This window comes from Pangasianodon hypophthalmus, chromosome 23 (genome assembly GCF_027358585.1).
Source record: "Pangasianodon hypophthalmus isolate fPanHyp1 chromosome 23, fPanHyp1.pri, whole genome shotgun sequence".
Taxonomy (NCBI): domain Eukaryota; kingdom Metazoa; phylum Chordata; class Actinopteri; order Siluriformes; family Pangasiidae; genus Pangasianodon; species Pangasianodon hypophthalmus.
Window position 1 is genome coordinate 6,183,290 of NC_069732.1, and position 20,459 is coordinate 6,203,748.

Here is a 20,459-nt window from a genome sequence, read left to right on the forward strand (position 1 = left end):
TTGACCCATCTTTGCTTATGTGTCACAATGGTTTAATCAGATCAATAAATCAGACTGAAATGGAAGGAATTATGTTCCAAATCTAAGCTTACCATGCTGTTTAAACACCTTTTCACAAAACACAAGCTACAAGTAAAGTCAAGTTTTTCCGAGTTCTGAGTACAACGGATTGCACCTTAACAGCATCTTCAGAACATTTTCAATTTGTCATCTTTCAGCATTCTACCAGTGTTTTGATGGCAGATATTTTGTCGTTATCATAAATGCTCATTTTAAACCGTTTTTGTTGATAATTATGTGCTTATGTTCCCAACTAAGCAAAACAGTGACATATGAACTAAAACCCCATTCTGTTGGTTTCTGTTCTTGTTTTTATTTGTGCAATAGACAAAATACCCAAAATGCTTAAACACACGCTTGCTTCAGTAACAACCAGCATCAGAGGATGAGTTCATGAGCAAACTCAAACTAAACTCTCCACACATACTACTGAAGCTACACTAGTGCCACATGCTCTCAGAGTGCACAAGTGCAGGGAAAAATAGCTTGAAAATAATGGCACCCCTGTTTGAGTATTTGTGTATATTTCAAACCAAGACAATTGATTTACCGTCTGTAGTTCTGTTCTTCGCACAGGATTAACTGCTTCAGATTCCTGCAGGAGATTTTCAAGCTTCTTAATGCAGTAATATCAGTATGAGAGATAATCTGTATAAGCAGGGGTAATTACATCTTCAATCAGCTGATTTGTTGCCAGCAAAACTCTGTTCTCAACAATTGCGTATGGAAAAGGTTTATCTCTGAACCAAGAATCTCAGAAATCTCTCTCTTTGGTTTCACATGGTACAAACATGAAGCAGGCCAGAAAACAAGAAATCAAAAACATTTGCTGTGGGGTGAGAGGAAATGGACATGACTGCACACATACTTGTGAAAGTCAGTGACCAATATTGGACTAGTAGATAAAAAAGCTTTTGCAAGCACACACAGAAATAAGTGAGATCAGCAAAGAGCCAGGGTTGTTCTCGAGGAAGCAACAAGAAGAAGAATCAAGAACAACGAGAAGATTCAAGATCAAGATGCACATAGAGAACAATAACAAGACGAAGAATCAAGAGCAAGATGCACAAAGAGAACAAGAACAAGACGAAGAATCAAGAAGAAGAAAACAGAAGAACAAATCAAGAATAATTAGAAGGGAGGAAAAGAACGATGACTCGAGAGGAACAAGAATCAGGAAGAAGAAGAACAAGAAGAACAACATGACCAAGAACAAGAATCAAGATTAAGATGCTCAAGGACAACAATAACAAGAAGAAGAAGAAAAACAAAACCAAATCAAGAATAAATAGAAGGGGGACAAGGAAGATGAATCAAGAAGAACAAGAATCAGGAAGAAGAAGAAGAACAACAACAACAACATGACCAACAACAAAGAAAAAGAATTACATAGAAGAAGAAAACAAAGAAAAATAAAAAGAATAAAAATTAAGAATAAAAAGAAGTAGAAAAAGGAAGAACAAGGAAAAGAATCAAGGACATTAAGAAATCAAGTAGAAGAACAAGAAGAATCATGATGAATTTATAATATAAAAACTGTTTTCCAAAAAGTGATCCTTTCACTTTTTTTTTTGTTTTGTTTTGTTTTCTTCAGTCCAGACATGCAGAATAAATCATACTTCTGCAGCACTACAGCTCTCTCTTTCAGCACTCACAGCACCTCTCTCATGTCAGATTTACAGCTTGCAGGTCAAAAAAAATACCATGTTTGGTGCATTTCCTTTAGATTACTCGGCTGGTCTCAGGACAGTTGTTTCGGTCCTGCACTCGAGTGTGACTGCTGAGTTCACACCTGCACCAACAAACAGGACCAAGGGGATAAACGCACATACCGCACATGAAAGCACTGAAGGGAACGAGGAAATTTTGTTTTGGGAGCGAGCCAGATGCTAACCCAGAAATTGAGCTCATTTTTCTTCCAGAAGGTGTTGCATGCCTGAGTGAAATGGCATAGTCAAGCAGGAGGACGTTGGTTTTGTCCATCAGGATTTTATTAACTTGTGAAAGAAGCATGGACTTAGATCTAGATGCAGTCCATCATGGAAGGCTGCTAATCTCCTGCAACATCACCGGTACTCACGATAAAATGTCGCACTACACCTGCAGTGTTAAACCTGCAAACGTTAGACATCTCAGCAGAGAATTAGACCACTGAGCAGTCTAATGCTATGCCAGGATTGTCAGACTTGTGAGTGTTATATCTGTGAGAGGAGTGCTAGACCTGCGAGAGGAGTGAAAGACCTGCGAGTGAAAGACCTGCGAGTGAAAGACCTGCGAGTGAAAGACCTGCGAGAGGATTGCTAGACCTGCAACTGGAGTGTTAGATCTGTGAATGTCAGACCTGCATTTGGAGTGCTAGACCTGCAAGTTCTAGACCACCGAGTGCTAGACTTGTGAGCAGAGCGCTAGAACCACGAGAGGAGTGCTAGACCTGGAAGCGGAGCACTAGGCCCATAGGTGGAGCGCTCGACCTGCGAGCGGAGCGCTAGGCCCATAGGTGGAGCGCTCGACCTACGAGCGGAGCGCTAGGCCCATAGGTGGAGCGCTCGACCTACGAGCGGAGCACTAGGCCCGTAGGTGAAGCGGTAGACCTGTAAGCGGAGTGCTCAACCTGCGAGCGGAGCGCTAGGCCCATAGGTGGAGCGGTAGGCCCATAGGTGGAGCGGTAGACCTGCGAGCGGAGCGCTAGGCTCGTAGGTGAAGCGGTAGATCTGTAAGCGGAGTGCTCAACCTGCAAGTGGAGTGCTAGATCTGCGAGCAGCGTGATAGACCTGCGAGCCCATAGCCCCTGGCCAAGGATAGCTGTGGCATCAGTGGGATTTAAACTCGACAGACTGAACTCTCTATAAGCGCACACTAAAGCAGTCACAAATCGGAGGTTGTTTAGAGGTGAACAAAAGTCTCTGCACTTTACTGGACAATTTCTGACCTTTAAGTAATTAACACAGATGACTCATGCAAAATCCAACCCAGTGACACGAGTTAACAATAACATAGCCAGTTTCGATTTCTGGTTTGACACCACCTCCCGTCTCAAACCTGTGTCACTCGTTTTTTTTCCCCCCACACAAATTCTGTTAACATGCAAACCTGCACAGATTCCACCCTTTTATCTAAAACCGTCTTCCATCAAAGACTTTCAGTTTGGCACCATCAGGACTCATTCTGCATGCAACAGCCTCACCCTCGATGCATATCCCTACAGCAACGCAGAGCATGAGAGAACTCCTAGGATCTGTTTTGGTGACCAAGAAGGAATAATCGTAGATCAACATTCCAATAAAGAGAGGTCCTTTAAGCCCCTGGAGGCTGCAGAGGGATTTGTGTTGAACTCATTTCCATTTCTAGAAGACTCACCATTAATCCCTCATCACCTCTTCAGCTCAGCAGAAGAAAGTAGGATTAATTTATGACAGGATGGACCTGTCATGTGCATGTGCTGCAAGTGTAATGGCCTTGTGTACAAGAAAAGCAGGAAAGAGGGCTGCTTTACTCAAGTGGTCTGTCAGCTTGGGTGAAAATCACTCGACAACCGGAAACACACAAACACATACACACGCACAGCATGAAGCCACTGATGCGAGCTTATAGTGGGCATGCACAGAGGCAAAAACCACAAAGCAAATCATCTCAGCATCAAGGAAGAATAACAAAACTGCCCTACGGTACTGTTAAATGCATCTCGACAGCCATTTTGTGTCATTAGAGCAAAAGCGTTTTATAATTGGCATATTATTTCTAATTGTAAGTCTCCTCATTTTTTCAGTGTAATTAAATTCAGAAAGCCTTCTAGCTCTAAAATCAGGTACTAAACCTTAGGGGTAGTTCAGAGAATTCCTGTTGCCAAGGGTGGTTTCACACCTATTAGTCAGTTTGCTGAGTCTAACGTAGAGCGAAACTGATACTTTGGGTCCTGACGGGTGTGTAAATACGAAACCATTTGTAAAATTTATTTCATTCATTGGTCAGAAACACAGTGATGGCTGTGGAAAATGGAAACCAACCTCTGCCAAGTGCACTCACAAAAATCCCCTGAGCATGAAGAAGATGGAGTCTGTGCTAAATAAATAATTAGACAATTAATAAAACGGTTTAAACTAGTTTAAAACACAACACTCTGTGTATCACATCCAGTGTTTATCTTTCACTTCTTGGTCCAAATATCCAGAACTCACAGCATTTCTGCAGTGCTGCAGTTCTCAGCTCTGGCCTTTTGGCTCAGTTTGTGCCTTGTGGCTCAGGTTAGCAAATTGCAAATCTACAGAAAAATCCCGCCTGCAACCCAAATTACATCATGTTTGGTTCACTCTGTGCAGTCGAGCTGAAGCAGAGTCGAATCAGTTTCTCACCGCAGCTGAACCAGTATAAGCGGGCTGAGACCACCTTGCGCAGACGTTCTCGAACAGGTTGTTTTGGTCCACACCCAAGTGTGCTGTGCTGTAACCTGCCTGAGATCCGCACCTACAGCAAAAACACACCAGGATTCCAACAATCCTGAACATCTCCTGCTGGCAACCCACATCACAGTCAAGTCATTAGAAATATTCAATAACAGGCTTTTAAACAGCATCATCTTAATTGTGTGGAGTCACTTGCAGTCACTTGCAATGCACTGCATTACAACCACAAGTTCAAGGTTTAGAGACCTCACCACTACTTGCCCACATGTGAAAATGCAGCTGTGCAGCGATACTGGGAATATCTTCTGCAAGCCAAAGGTCTTCATACAACACACCATCCAAATAAACTGGTTTCTTTATAGCAATGGTTACTCTAAGCTACAGTCTGCTACGCAAGACGGCTGCGTAAACCATTTCATACAATAGGGCATTGTGTTATTTTAATATGATCTTGTAAATTAAAATTTTACTCATGAGTTTAGCACACAGACCCCAATTTCTGCTAATATTCATTCACGAACCTCGGATACCTGTAGTGAGAGTTGACTCCACCCCTTCATCCTGGCTAAAGAGTCTCTTAGTGAAAGCTATTTCATAAAGAGTTTTTAGGACACTTGGCTAAATGTGTGTATATTTGGTGATTAATGGTTAATTCTCCTTTTAGTAAAGAAGCAAACAACCACTCAGTTTCTATATGTGCGCAATACGGAGCCATGATTTCAGCGACAACGACAAATGACAAAGCAACATCGTGACATTTGAATGGAGGTTTTTTTTATTCCACGCAAAAAAAAAAAAAAAAAATCTAAGATTTTTTAAATTTAAAGTATGACACTGTAAAGTGACAAATCCAAACAACTGGCTTGAATGATTCCTCGGATGAATCTTATGGCGTGTGTGGTCCAACATTTCTTCAATTCCCCACTCAACTTTTTCTCCCACCTATAATTAGTTACCACTTACTCCCTGATGCTCAAAAATGGAAGAAAAACCTTTAACCATAGTTTCCTCATATCCTATTCTATACAACCTCTCATTAAACGTGTATAAAAAGATGAGGAAGAAAAATAAAGTTTGGAAAAACTTAGCAGAGATCACTTGTGCCTCTTGCGAGTGTACATAGCTAGTATGGTTAGCACGTTCTGCTAATCTGCTAATACAGCCTACGCCCGCAAGTGACAGCAGTGGTTACTAGACGCCCATAAATGACTACAAGCAACTTGAGCGAATCGCCGTTTACTTGTTTATTGTTGAACGCAGGGTTAGTGGTAAAATTAGAATTTTTGTGAATACGGCATCAGAGCTCCAAATATTCTTATCCCGATGTGCTTTAGAATCCTAAATAAGCTACTTGACTTTGCATAAAAATTGGTCAGTCAACATTACACGCATTCATGGTAAGTGTAAAAATAAAAATAAAAGCCACCAATAGCCTGAATGGTGAAATGACGCTGAGTATGAGTATTTCATTCCAATTCACTTATATCTATTAATATTAGCGTACATCTGCTAAAAACCAACAGCGCAAGTAGCATCAGTTAATACCGGGAATGCCGTATAACTCTTATTATTCTCGAGTGTCTCCATTAGTCAGCATTACTTACATCAGCAAAGTGTGTCGGCTCTGTTTCCAAGCTTCTCAAGAGGTCAGACGTCCAAAACAAGAACTCCCAAGAGTTGGAAAAGGTCCTCGTACCATCCATACGTGCTGAGGACTAATGCACGAAGCACTGCAGCAACTAGTGCAGTAGTCCTGTCTCGTTTTACATAACCACATCACTCCTGAAATAGCGCACCACGTCATACTATACACAAGAAAGTGGAGCATGGATGTCCTTCAGACCACGGCGAAAGAAAGACACTTTTACGCCACTCCACAGAATAAATTCAGTGATTCCAGCATTGAGTGGGCTCCGCGTCCTTCTCCACATAAAAGGCCTCAGAAGCCGTCACGTTGCCACCATTCATATCCCGCTGTGTGTGTGTTGTTCCCCAGAAGACACAGTCATTACTGTGTTTCTTCTGACTCTGATGACAGAGCACGCACTTACAAAGGCCTAATTACACCAAGTCTCTCTGGGTACGTTGGCAAATCGGCCAATTAGAGCAGCGTGGAGCTAATGACCTGACTGATCTCGATCTCAGAGAGTGCTCAGCACTTCTAAACATCTGACAGACAGAGGATGTCATTAATAACCTCCCATGAAAATGCCAGAATGTCTCAAAAGAAAAAAAGATGCTTCGAAGTTTGATCTGCAGGAGGATAAGAGCAAAACACGGCCCCATTTCCAGGAGACAACACTGTCTGCACAAACAAAGGCATGGCTAATGGAAAAGCATGCTCATTTGTGGAAGAACAGCATGTAGATTTATTTCATTAATATTATTTAAATTTATATATTAAATCTTATTTTTTTTGGAGCCAGAGAGATTTCTACTGCTGAACTTTCCACTGATTAGAACACATTACGTCCGAGTTGACTTTGGTGCTTGGACCCCTCAATATGAAAAAAAGAGTTGCTTGTGATTTCCACCACTGTAACAAAATAAAAATTAAAAAAAAAAAATCAGGAACCCCCTGGCTGTGCTTCATAATGCTCTGCAGGTCCTCGAACCCCATTCTGAGAAGCTTTGTTTTAGAGAATCAAACATGTATGACAAGTTAGGACTGATGTGTGCAACCAGCCACAGTGACTCTACTACATTCAGCACACCAGTGGTCACTGCATAACTCATGACAGATGGTGACTTAGAGACTAAACACACCAAAACATTCGGTCCACTGTGACTCATTTGTGCGCTGTGGAAAGAACAGCAAAGAGTTTGGAAAACATTTCTCAGCTACAATGGAAATGAATTGCATGACAATGGTAAAGTATCGGAGATTCGACGCTAAAAGAAGAGCATCTGTTTTAAATGGCTAAAGTCGTCTCCCCTGCCTGGACCAATCTGCAGCTCCGACTGTGTCTCTCCACAGGCTCGGAAATTGGCAGGCTGACTAATGAGAATGGATGAGATAGTAATGAACAGAAAAGACAAGCAGAGACCTTATTAAGGCCCGGCGTTTGACCTTCTCACTGCCTGTCATTGCTGCGTTGCCACCCAAGGACCAATGAGCGCATATGGAGTGCTGCGATTGCTCATGCAGAATGATGTGAAGCCCAGTTTTGTCTGTAAAGATGGTGTAACATGAAAGGGCAGTTGTGGTTTTTAGTACTCATGCTGATGTATATAATTAAGGAGGGTGTTATGTTTTCGAGGTTTCAAGGTTAGTCACGGTGCATGATCAGCATTTTCCTTCTAATACCGTCCACCCGTCCATTTTTTTTCCACCCAATCAAGGTCCTTTTTCCACTGCGGTCACGCCATCTGCACACCCATCGACTCTGGAATATATGTGTGTTTATGAATTACGAATTACAGTAGCCAGTTTACAAGAAGGCGTAGGAGAATGCTGGTTGTTCTTTCAGCTTCATTAAACACTTCCTAAAAAAAACAGTCTGACCCTCAGGGAAAAAAAAAAAAAAAAAAAAAAAAAAAACATAGATGAGTCAGGAGGTGGATGATGGTGAAGTGTGTGGCATTTATTAAGAGCCATTTGCTTCCAACAAACAAAAAAAGGTCAGCAGGAGGAGCGGAAGGAAAGAAAAGAGGACAAGAAGAGGGACACCAGCTATCTGCTATTGCTGTAAACATGTTACACTGTTACCTCAGCTATTAAACGCTCAGAATAAATATACACACAAAATATTTGTAAAATAAATATATATACACATACATATACATACACGCATACACACGTATGTTGCAATGTTGCGATGGACTTTAACAGGAAACACGACAAACACATATTCCCCTGTGTATGGAGACTTTTGGGACGCCCCGTATACAAAAAGACAGCAATTAAACCCAAATCCATTTGAAGACAAATAAAGCTAGTTGCTCAATAAAGATGAAATGGTGGAGTGTAAAAGGAGGATAAGCCGGGGTCAGGGCTGATGGTAGCATCCAATGTTTGTGTCCAACCATTTTCTTTTGACTTCATCTTGCTCTGGATGGATGACACCGAATTCACTGGATATGCTGCTAAATAATTTTTTATTCTTTTAAAAGAACTTCAACTTCTTCCTCAGAGAAATTATTCTTTTTTTGTCCGTTTATTAACCATTTTATGCTTTCTACTCTGTCAGCTTGGCCTTTTTATGGAGTTCTGTAGGCGACACCAAACACGAATCAGCTATGGTGTGCCCGTGCCTTCTAATTTACGGGTGACTGCCATTTATCGACACACACACACACACACACACACACAAATATGAAGGCACTTTTGTGAATCCAGTGTAAATTTTTCATTTGGTTTGGCTTATGCAAACATTTACACACAACTTTACTCAAAGATTGATGAATGAGATTTTATAGAAACATTGTTCTCTTAAGAAAAAAAATAACAGTTAGGGGATTTGAACTTTTTTCTGTTATACACACAAGGAAGTGTGAAAAGATATTTCATAATACTTTTTCCTTCCATCTTCACCACTGACTTGTATGTTACTAAATGGTTAATTAACACCCTGACACCGTATCTGGGTTATCGTAACGTGAAAATTTCAAACCATAATACTGTGACTGAAATGGTAACCTTACCATATTAAAAAAAGCCAGGAAGCGTAGGCACAAAGCACATCAAACTGGCCACCAAGTGTATATCTGGATCTGTTCACGCAAAGATAATTATTCACTTCAGTAGTACCTTCATACCATGTACAACTTCTCTCAACATATGCAAGTATGTACTCATGAACCAAACTCCAGAGACTTTTTACAATGCTGTGATTAATTTATTAAATGCCTCTCTCTCTCTCAGTGTTAATATGTGAGCCATCCAGTACATCATCCACAATCTTGTTTGTGAAGCACGTAGCTTGATTTGCTTGCCAAGAGGTAGTTCAGTTACTGTGAGGATGTCCGTATTAGATCAGTATGGGCCAAAGCTCTAAGCTATGACATCGGGAATGTATCAGAAATGGAAAAACTGGGATTGGTGCATGGTTAAGGCTGCGAGTTCGAATCCCAGCACCACCAAACTGTCACTGTTGGACCCTTGAGCAGGGCTCTTAACCTTCTCTGCTCCATATTTCACTTTCTGTATTCATATACAGTATATGAAAATAAAAGGGTAGGGTTAAGCATCTTCTTCTTTTCTTTTTCTCTTTAGGTCCCTACAAACAGCTATACCTTCAGACTGAGCAACCATCAAAAAAAAAAAAAAAAAAAAAAAAAGTGCACAAAAATGATCATATGTTTAAAAGATCTCTATTCCTGACATTTTAAACCACTAAAAAGCTAAACACTTTACTCCATCGCCTCAGCTATACTCAACACAGCATCCCTTCTGGAAAGAAATTTGCATTTGAAGGAAAAAAAAAAGTGCACGCCTACTCGCGCCATTATTCTGTCCATCACCTTTTCCACTGATCTCATTTAAGAAATTTTCCATTTCACTGGAATACTACTTCTGTGGAAGAAGCACAGAAACCACAGAACCCACAGACTGCTGAGTCGCTGCAAGAACACACTTCCTTAACACGCCGAGAAAAGAAGAAAAGAAGTGAACACAGACCGCACAGAGAAAACTGCCGCACCGCACACTGTTTATTGCTGGAAATGGAAAGCAAGCCATCCAAGTGTAATAAGACTAACGAGGCATGTAAAATGCAGCAGTCTGAGTGCAGAGCAAACAGCGGCATGTTTGCTTTTTCACTTAACTTTCGTATAACAAGTACACGCATCGCCGTAGCAAACATGTTCGCCCTGCTCTGCCCTGCTGCTGAAAAACCCGCGCGGGACGTTGGAGGACACTGGATCAAGTGTGAATCAGTGTGTGGACTAGGACTGCCTTTTATAAAATGTTATTTGAATTTTACTTACTTAAATGATTTAATATTGAAATGCAGAACATTCTTTTCCTAAGAAAAAACTCGAAGCCAAATTCATAATTTTATGAATATCACTGTCGGTAAATAAAAATGAATTTGAAACATGTTTTATTGTTGCTGATATCTAGGTTTTTTTTACTCTGCTATCACTTTTAGGACAAATATATTCTTTGTTAAAAAAAAAATGGATAAATAAGTTATACGTGTTATGAGATATACATACAAGAAAGCCGTAAATAGTAATTATTCAGAGAGTTTAAAGGGATAGTTCACCCAAAAATGAAAATTCTGTTATCAGTTACTCACTCTCGTGTCGTTCCAAACCCATAAGACTTTCGTTCATCTTCGGAACACATATGAAGATATTTTTAATGAAACATGGGAGAATTCTGTCCCTCCATTGACAGTCCATGTAACCAGCACTTTCAAGCTCCCAATTTTATGAAGCCATTCGAATGCTTTGTGTTTGCAGAGGAAGTTTCTCAAGGTTCTGGCATCTAGGAAATGCACACTTTAGCACCATATCGAAAAATAAACCAAGACCTAAAGCAAAATCGACTCAGAATGTAATGACCGATGCTTGCATACAGCGTCCCTCTTCTTCTGCTGTAAACAGTGCAGCGCTTCTGGGTCCAGTTGTATCATGAGAACATCTGATTTCGCGTCAACACAACACGCATACGTCGTGGTTCTCTTGTGAACGCGAGACAAAGCATTCGTATCGCGTCATAAAACTGCGAGTAAACCGCTGGAGTCACATGGATTACTTATGATGACTTTATGAAATTTTGGAGCTTGAAAGTTTTGGTTACATAAACTGTCAATGGAGGGACAGAAATCTTCCAGGTTTCATTAAAAATATCTTCATTTGTTTTCCGAAGATGAACAAAAGACTCATGGGTTTGGAACGACATGAAGGTGAGTAACTGATGAAAGAATTTTCATTTTTGGGTGAACTATCCCTTTAAGCCAAAGGGGCCGTTAAGACAAACATTTTAAGAACCATGTTAAGAGAGTCTTACTTTAGGTGTCTAAAAATAGAACATATGATGTTAAATATCAGAAGAGAAAATTAATTTGCCCTCTAAATACAAAACTAAGCAAAAAATTACGCTTATTTGGACTTGGTTCTGACAGCATCCCAAAACAAAACAAAAAAAAAAAAAAAGACATGTAATAAAACTGTGTCATTCATTTCTTCATTCATGTACTTTTTAAAAAAAAATCTTGGTTTGGTTTTTGACTTGTTATAACGGCTATATTTCAATATAAGTATATAGCTGAGACTGATCTCACTGTGCATTAAAATCCATTCAGATCAAAACCACAAACTGAACCAAATTACTGTCACAAAAATAGTGCCGCACAAAAATAGTTCGACGTTTTCTCGATTCTGATTGGACAAAGGGACGAAGGGTGTTGATTCATTTTCTATTACAGCAGATCTGACTGTAGTTCTGGCTACAAGGCAAATGACAGGTTTGTATTAATACGCTCATTCAAAACTTCGTGTCTACAGTAACAATTCACCTGCATGACAGACACTCCATAAACATATCTTAAAAAAAAAAAAAAAAAAAGCCTGCAATGGTTGATATGGTGAAATTTTCCGTTTGACATTTATTTAGCAAGAAACAGAGGCTGGTGAGGGAACGAATGCTCATAACTGCTATAACGTAAGTAATAACAGGAATTAGCTTGTTTCATGGACGTTCCACAACATTAAATCTAACTATAAATGGATTTAAAAAAAAAAAAAAAAAAAAAAAAAAAAAAAAGGTTTCGTACTTTAATAAATAAAAAATGTTAGCAGTGATGAGTTCAAACTGTATGGTGTATGACAAATAAAACACTTCGGGACATGCTGCCATTGAAAAGTAATCGACTTAGGAGTGGTAATGACATCACATCACACCACACCATCACTGATTATTTTCTTTAACAGTATGCCCCATTGGGTTTTATTCCTTACATATTACAGGTCTAAGTCTAACTGATACAAATCATTTTTGTGCAAATGAAGGCGAAGGGGTTTTATTTAACTGCTTATCATATGAGAGTGAGGGGTTTGAGAGGGACCCCGTCACCACATTCTTCAGCCTGTGTCTCATACTTGTGCACTCACTCCACCGCGATGACTTCATGCACAGTCAGAGAACGAGCTCAGCTCTGCCATTTCATCATATACTAATCTTTGACTGATGGAAAGCTATATTTCTAGTTTGGCTTTTTCCTCCCACTTAAGCCCCCACTACCAGCCTTGGAGTGGCAAATCGGTGCCGTTAGCAGGTTATTTCAGCCACTCGAAACGATAATGAGGCAGCAGTTCGATCAGAACCAGAAGAAACTCCACAGCCTGAGCTTTACAAGCAGCTCCATCTCCTAAATAAGCACTCTTCTCCAGACGCTTTATACTTACTGGCCAAGGACGCGGCTCAAAATGTGACTCATTCCACCACGCACAAGCCGGATGGAAATATTCACACTCGCCCACGCCGTACTCCACAGAGCCTGACAGCTTCACTCTGGTAACACACAGGAGAATTCCTGCAGAGATGTGACGGGGTTTAAATAGACTCACCGTGTCCAGCTGAAGAGAGACGCGAGACAGCACAGCACAGCACAGCACACCCACGGACTAACCCTGCTCAACTCAGAAACCTCAACTCGTTTCCTGTTGAGCGCACACACACATATACACACACACACACACCGTGCCCCACCCACCTGACTTCAGATCAGTAGTTAGGAAGCGCAGGCACCAATCAGAGCACAGAGGGGAAAGGTTTGAGCAATAGCAGGGTGTGAATGAGAATAATCCGGCCTGGCTGCTTTTTCCTGTGCTGCTAGATGCATACCATTAACCTGACAAACACCTCTCCAATAGATCCCTCTCTCAACGGAATGATAAATACGGACCTAAAAAGTTCCTGCAGGAAAACATCCAGCATGAAGTATCCCAAAATAACGCAGAAACAAACCCTCGGGCCCTCGGGTCGCTGCTTCAACTCTTAATGACCTCAACAGGCTGCAAGTCTGAAAAGATTTGAAGTCTGAAACAGAAGCATTGAAGAAAAAAAAAAAAGAAAGAAAAGAAAAAAACACTTAATATCCAGCAGGATGTTCTTGCTGAATAGAGCAGCATCAAGGCTGCAATGTGAGCTCCAAATGTTATTCAGCGAATGACGCAAGTGCACCTGAATGCACGCAGAATTTCCCTGCTTTAGACATGTCCATGTTCGCTTGTCCACACGTGAGCTGTGTGAGACCGAATCTCGAGGCAGCCTGCAGGAAGAAAGCGTCAGGACCTTTCGTATCAGTGAACGAACAAACAAAGAGACGAGAACAGAGAAAGGAAACGCACCTGGCAGGGAAAAAGAGGATGTTACATATCCAACCTATCCAGTGGGACTGTATAAATATTTATAGTCTTCATTATTGGCAGATTTGCTTTCGTTAACTTGACAAGCCCATGCAATTTATAGTAGTGATGATAGAAAACATTATCCAGAAATACCTACATTTACATTTATTCATAGTAGATGACACTTTCATCCCAACGGATGCAGAAATGGGTTCTAACACAGTGCTGCAGCCAGACTAAAGCCCAGTTCGGATTGGATTAGTTTTACATGTAGAGGTTAGAGGTAATGTTAGAGGTAATGTCATTTTTAGTGAAGTATCTCTGGGATTTTTACTTCTTTTTCTAAATCTGCCGTCAGTCTTTTTTCTTTTTTAGAGGTTGCACATGGAGAGATTACATCATATTTTCCCTTCTACAAAATAAAAAATAACCACTTTAATAGGAACACCTGTACTCCTGCTCATTCATAAAATGATCCAATCAACCAATCATGTGCCAGCAGTGAAATGCATAAAATCATGCAAATCCAGAACGGGGATACTCTGTAACTCTGACCGTGGCATGGTTGTTGGTGCCAGACGGGCTGGTCTAAGTATTTCAGAAACCGCTGATCTCCTGGGATTTTCACGCACAACAGTCTCTACACAGAATGGTGTGAAAAACATCCAGTGTGAGGCACAAATGCCTTGTCGATGTGAGAGGTGAAAGGAGGATAAACACGCTGGTTCATTCAGCAGACAGGAAGACTCCGGTATCTCAAATAGCTACTCTTTACAAATGTGGTGAGCAGAAAAACATCTCAAAACGCACAAAACATGTGTAGCAGATGAGCTACAAAGGCAGAAGGCCACTTTGGGTTCCAAACCGTTTAGCCAAGAATAGGAAGCTGAGTCTGCAGGATAACTGAAAGTGGACAATTGAAGATTGGATAATGAACAGGAGACAGTTTCCCAACTGTCCAGTTTCGCCCATTGTAGCCTCAGATTCCTGTTTTTTTTTTGTTTTGTTTTGTTTTTTGACAGGACTGGAACCCAGTGTGGTCTTCTACTGCTTGGCATGTTGTCCGATGAGAGATGTGAGCTGTGGGCAGTGGTAGCCCAGTGGTTGAGGTGTTAGACTACTGATCAGAAGGTTGTGAGTTCAAATCCCAGGGCTGCCACTGCTGGGCCCTTGAGCAAGGCCCTTAACCCTCAACTGCTCAGTTGTATAAAAATGACATAAATGAAAGTTACTCTCGATAAGGGTGTCTGCCAAATGCCATAAATGTAAATGAGATGCTTTTCTGTTGTTTGAGTTTTCTGCCATGTTTTAACATATGATACTAGTCTGAATTTTAATCGACTGGTATACACGAAAAAAAAAAAAACCTTCCTCATGACACACCCACTTAGCAGTAAATTTAAAAATAAGACACATCATCATGTAGGTCATCATTAATCTTTCTGATAATGTCCAGTAGAATGAAGCTGTGAATTCTCACATTTGACACTTTTACCTGCAGTACTATGTACTTGCTTTAATCTGTGTGTGTTTCTACGCAACTCTGATGAATAAGGGCATTATCTTATTACTCATTAACTATTAAACAAAAACACTGACTTAGCTGTGTTCTTGAATTTATCATCGTGTTTTATACTGTGCACTCCTGAAGGATATAAACAAGATAAATGCTTGGGTCTTTGAAGTTCACCATTTACTCTGCATTTATTTCCATTTACCTACAAGTAAATACCACCTCACTTCGCTTATCAGCAGGTGGGGGACGGCAGGAGTTATCTACTGCATTATCAACCATTTCCATCTCTCCTCACACAGCGAGCACAGCAAAGCATGCCAAAATACATAGGTCAAGTTAGCCTTGGCTTTCCGCCACACTTTTACACACACGCATACTTACTCAATGACTTTCTTAACAGTGTTTATTTTCTTGCAAGAATGCAACACAGGAAAAAAAGAAAAAGTGCAAAGTGTTCATATATTGCAACATTCGAATTTCAGTGCCTCTGCATTTTTATTACTTACATATTACACAACACTGTTTCCTTCTAAGTTCTCCTGTAAGGGATACAAACCCAACTCTTCCACACAACACTCACAAGTCCTTCTGTCTCCCCCCCCACACACACACACACACACACAGACACAGACACACACCGTAGATCAGTGCCGCTTTAAGCCCCTGGACGAAAGCGGGAAAAAAATCTACACATTATATAAGGCTGAAAGCTACTTCAGACGGAAGAAATGCCAAGCTTAATGGACACCGAAATGTCAGCTGGTTTGGCCTAATCCACACACATCAGACGTGACCTCTTCCACAAAACTAAAGCATGAGAAATGCACTGTTTCCGAACCGTCAGGACGAACCCGAGGGCAAGCATTTTAGATAAGAAAGAATGAAAATGTCTCTCTTGCCTTAAAGCAGTGCAGCACACGAGGCAACTTGCTGAGGCAGCGGCTAAGTCTGGGTGACATTTGAAATTTCATTAAAAAAATATATATCAACATTAACACAACAATTACAGTTTAACAAAAAAGAAAAGTTTAATTAATTTTGGTGGACAATTCTTCAATTCATTGGCTATCCCAACAGGCAAGGAAAAACTCCACAGCGCTGTCTAACCCTGTGGTTTAGTTGTCTGGAAACTTAATTGATGGCTAAAAAGTGGTCAATTGATGGGTTGGTTTGAGCAGTTCAGAAATGGCTGATCCTGAGATTTTCATGCACAATTAGAGTTTACACAGAATGGCGCAAAAACCAAAAAACATCCAGTAAGAAGCAGTTCTGCAGGCGGAAATCCCATTTCGATGATAAGAGAGGTCAGAGGAGAATGGTTTCAAGCATGTTTCAGCTGACAGGAAGTCTACAGTAACTCAAAGAACCACTCTTTACAAACGTAGTGAGCAGAAAAGCATCTCAGAATGCACAATACATCGAACTTCGAAGTGGATGGGCTACGATAGCACAAGACCAAATCCTGACCACTCTTGTCAGCTAAGAACAGAAATCTGAGACTACATTTGACTACAGTTGAAGATTGGGAAAAGACCAGGCCATGGTTTTTTTCTAATCGTCAACCGTTCTGTTTCGGTGAGTCTGTGCCTAATGTAGCTTCCTGGCTGATTCCTGTTCTTAGCTGACCGGAGTGGAACCTGTGTTTCAGTGTTTATTTTTCGGCCATGTAAAATTACAGTTATCTTAATTTCATTGCATGGCTTGGGTCATATTTCACATAGAAGTGTCCTCCAAAAACAGCTGCAAATAAACGTGAAAAAAAGATCAGTCTAATGTCTTTACCACATGCTAGGGTGAGTGTGATACTTTTAGTATGTGTAATGAAGCCCAGAATCATTCTAGCTCAATTTCCAGATGATATTGTACAAAGCCAGAAATAGCCTCTCCCTCCAAGACAAATATCTTCATCCATCAACCACCAAGCCTGAAAAACCCCCGTAGCAACACTATTCTTACGACTCATTCACACAAGAGGAAACCTGAGATATCATTAAATTAACAGCATTAAAGGTTCAAAGAAAAAAATTCAAAACACTCCACAAACCATACACAGAATTTGTTTTCTAGATGTTTGACCATTTTCTGATGATGGAGTCCTCAGTGAAGACCAACAAGCCTGAAATCTTTAAGATTTAAACCACTGTCAGACTAAATTACAAGTCTTACAATCTATGACAAATATTTGCATGTTCCCCAGAGCAGTGGTGCTCACTGGTACAAATCGAACCTGCAAAACTGACCACTGAGCTGAAAAAAGACAGAATCAATTGACCACAACAGCACACCATGTAGACAAGAGAACAGGACAGTGTTCTCAATGACACCCGTGCAATTAACATTATAGAGAGCTGAGGAAATGAGCTTTGCCTTGCAGAGACGTCAGGAAGGATTCAGCAGAATAAAGAAACAAGGCGTAATATCCCAGTGATTAAGAGGGGAATTTGTTAAAAAGCACATCAGAAAAAGCCAATCTATGGCCAATGTCTTCGTTCCCAAAAAGCGATCCCTGATCGTCGTCTTCGTTCCCAAAAAGCGATCCGTGATCGTTGTCTTCGTTCCCAACAGCCGATCCCCGCTCGTCGTCATCGTTCCCAAAAGCCGATCCCCGCTCATCATCGTCGTTCCCAACAACCAATCCCCGCTCATCGTCATCATTCCCAACAAGCACTCCCCGCTCATCATCATCGTTCCCAACAAGCGCTCCCCGCTCATCATCATCGTTCCCAACAAGCGCTCCCCGCTCATCATCATCGTTCCCAACAACTAATCCCTGATCATCATCGTCATCGTTCCCAACAACCAATCACTCTTGTTTGTCCCGCCCTTTGTCTTTCGTATTAAACTCTTGGCCATATTTCCAAGTAACAAAACAAAGTTAGTTCCTCCTTAACCATCTACTTCTCACCTACTTACTACTTTTTTTCTGTGTGCCTGATCATTTGAGGTGCTTCATTCAATAAGAAATAGATTATACTCTTACAATAATCTATTATTTTACATACTCTCTATTGTAAAACTCTATTGGATTCTATCCTGAGTGTCTTTAGAAAATCTCCCTACCTTCATGTAACACGTTTTGATATGCAAATGATCATGACGAATATATGAATATGCAAAAATATGCAAATCCCCCCCCTGAAAGGAGCTGGCAACACCGATTATATTACAGGGTGCCAATAGTTCTTAAGTTTATAAACCTAGACGACCTAAAAAGCTCAGACTGGCACTGCAACTAAGCCTGAAGAGATGAAAAAGGCTAGCATTTGGAGTAAGGGTTACTTTAGTCAGTATAAACACGCAGTATAAATGAAAGCTTGGTTCATTCGGCATTAGCTACACGCCTGGATGCCAAGCTCTTCTGACAGCTCGGTTCTGCTCCTCTGCCTTTCTACAGCCGCCACTTACCTTTCCAACTTGACTCACTACTTCAAAGACAACTTTATTAATTTTATTAGTTTAAACGTATGTACTTATTGTCTAACATGACCATAAATGTCTGCTTTTGCCAGCAACAGTTAAGGCGGTGGTGAGTCACTCAGCTGGTCCATGTGGCTCACTATCTTATCACTCTATCTACTAACAAGTTAGCAAGTTAGCATCTAGCTAAGGTCATATTCAGTGGTTAAACAAATATACTCACTTTCATGCTATCTTCGGATTTCCTTCTGATCTGTTTTTTCCGTTTGCTTTCTTTTCCACCGAGAGATGGATATCCGTTACTTCATAAAAGCGCCGCCTAAATAATTCAGCAACATCAACGCGTTCATCTTCGGTACTTTCACAATTCAAACTACCTTAGCTTAAGGGATTGTTTGTAACGGACAACAGAATTAGCCAATGGGCGTGGACTATATAAAGCGCACGCTAGCCGCTACAAATAGCAGCCAATCAGATTCGATGAAGGGCGGGACTTTTTAAATTTCCGTCAGTGAGGTAGGTTGTCTCCGTTTTTAATCAAGTCAGTTATGAAGGCATGTGTGCAAATGTTGTAAATCATCTTAACATGGTCTTCAGATAACACTGACTTTAATTATACAAAATTAAAAATAAACATAATCCTGAATTCAATTCCAACTTTAATAAGACTGACTCAAAAGCCCCGTATAAACTTTGTAAAAAAAAAAAAAAAAAAAAAAAAAACATTTGAAAACATTATAATTTGGTATTTAATTGAAAGTGCTCCCTCTGTTTTGGTATTTATAGTTCACTTTATTTTTATTTAATTATTTTAAAATTATTTGAATTACTTTATCTTTATTATCTAATTTTTTTTAATTTTGTTTTATTTTATTTTTATTCTATATTTGTGTCTGTTTTTACTTCTTACACTTATTTTTGTATTTAATTGTACTTCGTATTTTATTTGATCCTTGTGCATTTTAGTGCATAATAATTTAATTTTTAATTCTAATTTTATTTTTGCTACTTGATTGTACAGCACTCTGAGCTACCACATGCATGAAAAGTGCTCTAAAAAAGTTACATTGTAGGTTTTTTTCTCCCACAAATTAACATTTGCATGCAAAAGTTTGCACACCCGTAGCACAAATGAAAGAAAAAAAGAAAATTTATTTATACCAACATGACATTTTGTGTGGTAGGTATGAACAGACGTACCATCATTATTACAAGCAACGATTTTGGTCAAATTATGTATGTTAATAGTGGAAAAATATCAGCTGAAAAGTTTGCAACTTCTCTTCTGAATGTAATACAAATAATCTCTAATAATTTGTTTGCCCATGCTTTGCCTGTATCAAAACAGCAAACTGTTTTCATATCATAACTGGTATGTTCCCCTTTACAGCCAGAACCCATGGGGGATGTAAACTTTTGCAGTCAACCATATAATACAAATATCATAACTATAACCAAAAAAAAAAGGAGTAAAGGCTGCACAGACACAATGACAAGGAAGCACATGAGGCATATTTGCTTTATATGTATATTTATAGGGCAACTAATAAATATAATACTTAAAGTAAAACATTTATCAATGCATCATTCAATAGTACATCGATGATCATCGATGTGAATAATATATACAACTAACCATATGCACACATCTGTAATGTACACAGGCACATTACAGATGTGAACTGATTCCTTTTCCCAGCTTATTATAATGTTTCTCTGAAAAAACTCAGCAAGCTGTTGTTCCTGCAGAAAAAATGTATAAAAAT

At 40.0% G+C, this 20,459-nt stretch overlaps 1 protein-coding gene across 5 annotated transcripts in view; it reads right to left on the reverse strand.

Annotated features, from left to right (window-relative positions):
- Window positions 1–19,085, reverse strand: part of hycc1 (hyccin PI4KA lipid kinase complex subunit 1) — a 42,544-nt gene extending 23,459 nt beyond the window's left edge. For 2 of the 5 annotated variants that reach the window (XR_003403661.3, XM_026929943.3), the window contains exon 1: window positions 18,917–19,085. The gene's annotated coding sequence lies outside the window, so the exon portion shown is untranslated. Of the gene's footprint in view, window positions 1–6,064; window positions 7,950–12,815; window positions 12,956–12,977; window positions 18,003–18,916 lie in introns of those variants that run through there. The other 3 variants (XM_026929944.3, XM_034298661.2, XM_053228461.1) reach the window with 3 other exon arrangements.
- Between the last annotated feature and the right edge of the window lie 1,374 nt (window positions 19,086–20,459).